Genomic DNA, 8,227 nt, shown 5'->3' with positions numbered 1-8,227 from the left:
CTCCAGGGGGTGGAAAGAGCTCACCTTCCGGTATGTTCCCACGTTTGTGGCCAAGACCCAGAACCCATCAGTCTGGGACAACAGAGAATTTGGTAATTTGTATCTTTCCCAGCTATACTTACCTTGAACTGCTTCAAACTAGGCCCTCCCTACCATCCCCACTGTCATACGGTAGGAGACCGGGCTTTTTGGGGTCATACGAGGAAAGACTGGCGAGAGAGGTCAGAAGTCGGGCGGGTGGGCTTCAACCCTTGGGCATGTACCTGGTGAGGTAGGGTGAATAACTGGAATTTTTTGGTCAGTTCTGGATTTGACAAATCCAGGTACGTATCCTATAAAAGCAGTTCGAGGTAAGAATAGTTAGGAAAAATGCAGATTACTAAGAATTTGTTATATTTTATGGTGCTAGGGAAGTGCCATAAAACTGGATTGCCATTAACCGGGGACTGCCTGTATTTTTATATTTTTGTACTTGCCCAGTAATTACACAGTCATTAGTTTCACTTGTTCAGCAATTAAAATTTTGAAATCCGCAGGTCATGGTAGAATATTTTGAGGGTAGATGACTAACCCCCACCCACTTTCGGGGGGAAAGAGAGGTACAACATAGCAAAGAGCTTTAATTCGTTTCTACCGGCTGATGGGTGAAGTCCTGTAGTGTGCTGCGGTTAAATTTTTGGAATTCTGACTTTTCTGATTGTTCTATATTGCATCAATTGGTGACGTACACTATTTGGTTGTCTTTTGGCATATTTAGCTTAAGATACAGGTTTTTGAAACCTTATTATTTCATTTAGACTTGAAGTTTTTTGTTTGTATTCCCTATTTTGACTTTTCAAGTAAGTGTCTGACACTAGTATTTCTTCTTTTAAGTATTGCAGCACAGGCTGTAATACTCGTTGAACTAAGGAGACTTATGACTCTCATACAAATGTGTGACTTGCAGAGGACAGAATTGGTTTATTGACTTTAGATTTCAAGAATGTACTGACTGGGACAGTAATAAGTGGAAAAACTAGACTCTAACTTGAAAAAATTGGCTAGGGACAAAAAAGAGAAAAGCTTGGCTCTGGTAGAGAATAGTCAAGTCTTAGCTAGTCAAGAATTGTCTTGAGCTAAATCTGAGTGTGATGTTCCTGTGATTTCTTTAAATCCTGTGAACCCATATCTGTCCCATCACCTCCTTTACCCAGCTCCCAAGTTTCCCAAACAAACACCATAACCAGTCTCGAGTGCAAAAGATAAATGGTTTCAAATGCTTGTAGAATTGTTTGCACAGTTAGCATCATCGGTGAAGATACTCATGGAAAAGAAAGGTGATTCGGAGCACCCAGTTGCACCCAGTGCCAGGGAAGTGATTGTGGAGTAGGTGGCTGCTTGGCCCACTGATTCTCCTAGGCTTGGTCCCTGACATATACTCCTCATAACCTGGGAGAGTCAAACTGGAAGACTAAGGGAGGTCGGTGGGGTCTGCCCCTGGCAGTCGCCCCCGGGTTCAATCTTTTGATGAATCCAAGGTTGCAACCTAAGCCCACTGGAAAGGGCTTTCAATGGATTTCCATAAATGTCGTTGAGTTTGGAAGGTTTGTCTCCTAGGATTCATGGGTGCTTTGCAGAGAGAGAGAGCGACCTTCATGTAGTCACTGGGATAGTCCGGAGCACTTTTCATCGGACGGCCTTTCTTTAGGAGACTGTCCCCAGGCACTAAAACGCTAGTCTAAACGCTAGTCTTTCTGTAAGGGCACTTTGTCTTCCATGGATAAGAAGCTTTTTTCTAAAGAATGTGAACATCCAATGGGTCAAGCAGCGTTGGATCTTCCTTTAGAAGTCGAGTTTCCTCTAGTAGCTGATCGGACAGTGGCACCGTAACTCCAGTGGCTCCTGTTAATGATGTACCACAAGAGTCTCAGGTGGTAGAAGCTTCTCTGGTGCCCGGGCAGTACCACGAAAGTCTCAGGTGGTAGATGCTTCTCTGGTGCCCAAGTGCCCAGCTTTGCTGGAAGAGGAACTGGCCCCTGCAGCATATGCAAGTGACTCCTAGTATTGGAGCCTCAGACAGCACAAGTTCAGGATATGTCAGTGCTTTTGGATCCTTTCCGGAGTAAGCTGGATAGCAATTTGAAACTTCTTGATAAGCCGCCTTCAAGTCAGAGCTATATGGAAAAACAGTACTAGTCCACATAGACAATACTACTGCACCATCTTACCTAAAGAATCAAAGGGGAACCCACTCCTTCTCCCTTTATCAGACAGTGGGAGAACTTCATCTTTGGTTGAATTGGAACAATATAAAGGTAGTGATGCAGTTTGTTCAAGGGAAGCTCAATGCACTGGCAGATGAATTAAGTTGCCAGAGGCAAGTTCTCCAGACAGAGTGGACCATGGACCCTCTTGTATGCCTGGACCTCTGGAAGTCATGGGGAAAGCCAGTACCGAACCTCTTCATGACATACAGAAACAGCTGTCTCCCGTTATTTTGTTTTATGATTCCAGATCCTCTAGCATGGGCAATGGATGCCATGCTACAGTACTGGACAGACAAATATATGTATTTGTTTCTGCTGTTCAGTATTATCAGGCAGGTGCTGAACAAATTTCGGAAGCACACAAACGTCTCTATGATTTTGATAGCACCGTTTTGGCTAGCAAAAGAGTGGTTTCCGGACCTACTCGAACTGTTGTCAGATTTTCCAAGAGTGCTTCCAAGAAAACAACAGCTTTTCAGACAGCTGCATGAATAGAGCTCTCCCTCTTTCCCTCATATGAACATAAGGGCATAAACAAATTGAAGGTCTTTGCTATGTTCTACCTCTCTTTCCCCCCAAAAGTGGGTGGAGCTTAGTCATCTACCCCTAAAACATTCTAGTGCGACCCACGGATTTCAAAATTTGAATTGCCGAATGAGTGAAGCTAATAGCTATGTAATATTGGGTAAGTATAAATATAAAGCCTTTTTATATTATAAAAATATATTTGTACTAATTAGTCTTACTATTTAGTAGTAAATGATTTGCATTTATTTGATAGATTTGCCTTTAAAGTTGTCACCAGGAACTTTGGAATAATTTTAGACTACTGTAGTACATGTAAAATTGGGTCTTCCCGGTTATAGATGTAAATAGGTCATACCGGGTTTAATGCCTTTATTAGATGTAGATTCTTAACAAAATTTATGTTCTTTGTACTTCAGCACTTTGGAATGTTGTATATTTCTTACAATTTTGGTTTAATGAAAAAATAAATTCATGAGAATAATTAATTTTTTTGCATGTAATAAAATTTTATTTCTTCATGTGTGTTGATTAGTCCCTGTATAGAGCTGCATTACATTGGAAAGCTTCTTTGCTTGTAGAAGATTGTTTGCGGGTTTGATTTTATTTTGAATTAGTAATTCTATTTTGTTTTATTTTTCTTTTTTTCAAGGTTTTATTGTAGCACCCAAAAATTTCTTTTGCAGAACTTCTGGCAAAGGTGGTTTAGAGTAAGTTAAAAATTGTGTCTTCTTTGTCTTCTGTATTGTAAGTAATGTTTTGATAATTGTTTGTTCCTTGGAACTATATGGATTATAGTACAGCTAAGTTGAAGTTTTAAAGCATATTTTGTAAAATAGCTTTCAATGATGCTTTATTTATGATACTATTAATGTTATTACTTGAAGTGTCCTACCGTGTATATTTGAATTAAGTACCACTTAAATACTGTAAACCATTTGCCACTGTTGGAACATTTTAACATCATCACCATAGTAGGTTGGCAAAATCAGAATCAGATAAAAAGTTTTACATTTACAGTATTAAAAATGTATACTGTAATGGAAACTGCTATTGCCAAATACAGTAACAAAGAAAGTTGCTGGTCAGTAACAAGAGGATTCTTTATGTGTTGATGCACCTCATGTGTAAAACAATTTTTGCAGAAGAAATAATGAAGTATCATAAACTCAACAAAAACTAAGTAGTACTTGAATATAAGAAACATGTACACAGACATCCTTATATGCAAAACTCTAATATATGAGAAAATCTTGGAATAGATTAATATGGAAGTCAAGTTTTTTTAACAACGACCATATCTCACAATAAACAGCTGCTTCAAAATAGTTTAGAAGATAAAGTATGTGAAATAAGGTCAGTGTGATGTAGTAACTGGCAATAGAACAGTTTGAATATTGACATATTTTCTAGCTGGAACATAGTGAGTATAATAAAAAATTGCTGCAGTAATAGGTCAGTATAAATCTAGAAATTGAAAGCTAAACAGGACATTCTAAGTAAAGAAATCAGTAAAATAATGATGGAAATTGAAACCCTCAGAAATTATTTTGTCATAAAAAACTAATTCTTGTAATTTTACATCAGACCAGTACTTCGATTAATTTGGCAGGCATTGCATTTCCATGGTAATACAAGTCTGTACAGTCACTATCCGACTTACGAATGAGTTATATTCCGGATAGATGTTCTTATCTTGAATTGTTCGTAAGTTGGTTTTTAACATGCAGTGCATAATTTTTGTCAACGTTTACATTATCGAGTTAATTCAGGAGTCAAAGGTTATACTATTTTCACTGAATTTTTAAATTGTTCAGCATTATAAAGAACTACTTTGAATATTAGAAAGGTAAAAAGAAAAACATAAAATTTAGATTCATACAACATTCAAAATTTAGTACTGGGATAATCAGGGAAGGGGTTAATGGAACCGCTTCTTCTCTTTGTTCTTTTGTTCTTTCCAAAAATTCTTGCTTGTCTAATAGGCATGTAGAGCAAAATTGAATGTGTAACCTTAATTTTTTGTATCTGAATGTTTGTAAATTGAATGTTCGTAAGTAGGGTGGTGACTGTATTGTTTTTAATGACTATAATTATGCATTCTTATTTATTCAGCCTTTTTTAGCCATTCTTGAAATATAGCTAGTATTTGTTAAGGTACTCAGATAAGGTTCAGTTCCATTAGAAAAATCATTGATAGGGCTTGTTAATCAGATCATAATTTTTCAGATATATTTAGTTAGATGTGAAAATTGCCCCAAAATGGAAGACTGTAGTATCTGCAAAAATACAAAACTTGAGAAAAATGTTGTTAAAGAATTTTTTATTCAATTTTTCTACTGTTTTATCTCATGCTTATTGGTACAAAAGGGTATGTATTCAATTCAATGCAAATTATAATTTTACTAAAATAAATGCGTAATTCTGAAAGGATTATGTCACAGATTTTCCTTGTTCACCATGAAGCACCTAAAAGTCGCCATGCAGTGAAAAACTGCAGTATCTGTGAATCACAGCCCAATTAATCATGTTCCCAGCATTCTACATGTCATAATGTTAGCTGATATTGACTTTCAGAAAAAAGAAGTTCTGTTCAGGGTCATGGTGAATCAAAGTCACTATCTCTACACTGTTTCATCAGTGCTTTCTGCCAATTTCATCCAGAATGGGCGTTGGTTCTTTGTCATCAAAGGATACAACTTTTCACCAATGTCTGCATTCTTGTTGGCCAGTACCCCTCTCGCCTCATTTCCATTTTGAAGTTCTTCTTCAGAACTTTGATGTCACTGAAGCTGTCTTCTTCATGACTTGCTTTCATGTGCAGCATGTGGGATCCTCTTCGAAACTGGACAACAATTATGTTGTGCAGCATGGTATCCGCATCAAGCTTTCATGACGTCACAGAAATAAGGAAAGTTGTAGACATTCCCTCCAGGGCAGCTTCTAATCTCAGATTCCTCCTTATGGTGGAACAAATCTGCCAACATAAATGTGTGAACAGGTTCAAAGTAGTACTGTTTGAATGTGATATCCTTGGCCATTATGATGTCACCATTAATTAAAAGGATCATGGAAGAAAATGAACACCAGTTCTTGTTTAGGGCCATGCAGTCATCCAGCAAAATAATGAAGTGCTTAATTTCAAGTTCCTTCTGGAAGGCATAAATTAATGCAAACTTTATCGCTTTAGCATTCCTTTTAGCATTTCCCTTGTGCTGCACAACAGAGATCGTATCCCTTACTATTTGCAACTTTATTCTTCTTCAAACTGAGCAGAGCAAAGGTCTTTTGGTATGCAACGATACATTCAGTAAAGATAACCATTTTATTGCCGGGTATCCAAGACAACATAAGCGCTCTCTGCAGGGCAACACTTAGCCATTTCTGGGTGGTTGTATACCTTTGTTTGTGCAGCAGCTGACATTGGCAAAAGTCACAGTCATCTCAAGGACCATTGTCAGAATGTAAATCCCTCATAGCTGGTTGTGCTTCAGGCACATCTCGCATTCGTTTACACATCTCAATTTACAACTTGTAAGTGACAAGGGTTTCCGTTTTTTTTTACTTCTATTCTTCATGCATTGAATGAATATAAATGTCACTAGGTGCATGTTACCCTCAGTAATGACTACTAGAAGGATTAAAAAACTCAAAAATGTGATCTGAAATCTTGTCACTGTTCTTCTTGTGTGTCTCCCTCATCTCTCCGTGGCTGCTGAGATGGATGTATTTGGTGTTTGCATTACAGTGGTGATATCCTGTCTTATTTTGGATGATACTCAAGAGTTGCCAAGAAAAATAACTTGCAGACATCTAGCATTTCTGCATCAGCATTTATTTGGCAGTTTGTATTCAACGATAATTTTTTTCTTACTCTCCTCCTCTCCTCTGGTATGGCGCCCTGTTGGTTTTCTTGTAATATGCTTATAAGTCATGTCTCTTTGCCCATTGTTTGTCAAGATCCAGAATTGAGTGTGGATGCATTCCCACTGATCCTGGAAAACCTTGCTAGTATATGTCTTCTTACTGGTCTCTTTACAAGGGTCTTGAATAGGAGGCCTTTCTTCTTTCTTATTCTTTTTTAGAGGTTCTGGTACAGTCACATATCATTTAGGAATATAAAGATTAATGCTTCAGACCACAGTAACAGTACATGTTGTTATACTAATACAATCAAAGACTGCAGCAAAATGATAAATACTGCAATTTTCCCCTGCCTTACCTCTGATTTTGCAGTTACTGCATGGATTACTATGTAAGACTGCAGTAAATGGTAGATGCTGCAGTTTTCCCATGCCTTATTACTGGTTTTGCAGGTATTGCAAATGCAACCCCTAAATACTCGTGGAAAGCACTGAAGAATCATTCTAAAACTCCATTAACTTGTGTATTTGTGTTTCATGAGCCCAGTAGGTGGCATGGCATATCTCAGTTTTGAAAATTTTGCAGATAGTGCAGTTTTCCAATTTAAGGCAGAAAAGCTTTGTAATTAATTTTAAGGTAAAATGTGACATTTTTTGTTATGTGTTACTTGTATCCTTGTCCAATTAAGAGCTGAAAGTAAACGAGAGCCTCACACACCTGTCATGGAGCTTCCTCGCCCGCAACGACTCATGTTTAATATTACACCAGAGATTAAGCAAGAAATTGAGGATGCCAAAGTATCATTACAGAGGTAGGTGACTTCTGATGACATTGCTGTTTTTTTTTCCATTATTGATATCTATACAGTGATAACATAATACTTATGCTGTATATTTGCTATATATCACATACAAAAGTTTTAAAAATATATCTATTTTTCCCACAGCTTGGTAGATGATCTTGAGATGACATGCTTCAACTTCACCGGATTTGGCAAGAATTTTATAAAATCACAAAAATTAAGTCCGGACAGCTTCCTGCAGATGGCCATTCAGCTAGCATTTTACAGGTATGCCATCAATTATTTCTTATGTCAGAGTAGTTAACGTAGATGAGAGTTCTGAGAGAATTCAGGCTTAAATTTTTTACTTAGTCATGACTGTAGCACTATAATATATGTATAGTATTTATATACAATACAAAGAGCAGGGTTAAGTATATCATCTGTGGGATTGATTTATGACTAAGATGCCATCTTGATACTGTAGTGGGCAGGAAGAAATGTATGGCAGTAACTTCAGGGCTGAAAAGTTATGTAATGACAAGGGAAACCGCTTTAAAAACTTAGGGTGATAAGAATTATTCTAATTTTGTTCATATTTTTCCTTTGTGTATTTGTGTGAGTGTGTGTGGTGACTTTTTCTGCCTTATAAGTTTATCCAAGTCATTCAGACCACTGTCTAAGTGCTAGGCAGGATTAACCCCTTCTTTACCGGGTGGGTGAGCAGAATGTAAACATTGCGTTCGCTGCCGAACTGAATCTCTCGGTAGTGACTCCAGTTTGGAGGGGTGCCGATTGTAAAAATATTTGC

At 37.6% G+C, this 8,227-nt stretch overlaps 1 long non-coding RNA gene across 1 annotated transcript; it reads left to right on the top strand.

The window, feature by feature from the left end:
• The first annotated feature begins 3,333 nt into the window (after window positions 1-3,333).
• LOC135221720 (uncharacterized) lies at window positions 3,334-7,724 on the top strand. The gene is made up of 3 exons (XR_010316075.1): window positions 3,334-3,481; window positions 7,324-7,446; window positions 7,582-7,724. It is a non-coding gene; the product is annotated as an uncharacterized LOC135221720 (long non-coding RNA).
• Window positions 7,725-8,227: the final 503 nt, after the last annotated feature.

Source organism: Macrobrachium nipponense, chromosome 3, assembly GCF_015104395.2.
Source record: "Macrobrachium nipponense isolate FS-2020 chromosome 3, ASM1510439v2, whole genome shotgun sequence".
In the NCBI taxonomy this organism is placed as follows: Eukaryota; Metazoa; Arthropoda; class Malacostraca; order Decapoda; family Palaemonidae; genus Macrobrachium; species Macrobrachium nipponense.
This window is presented reverse-complemented; position numbering and strand designations above follow the sequence as displayed.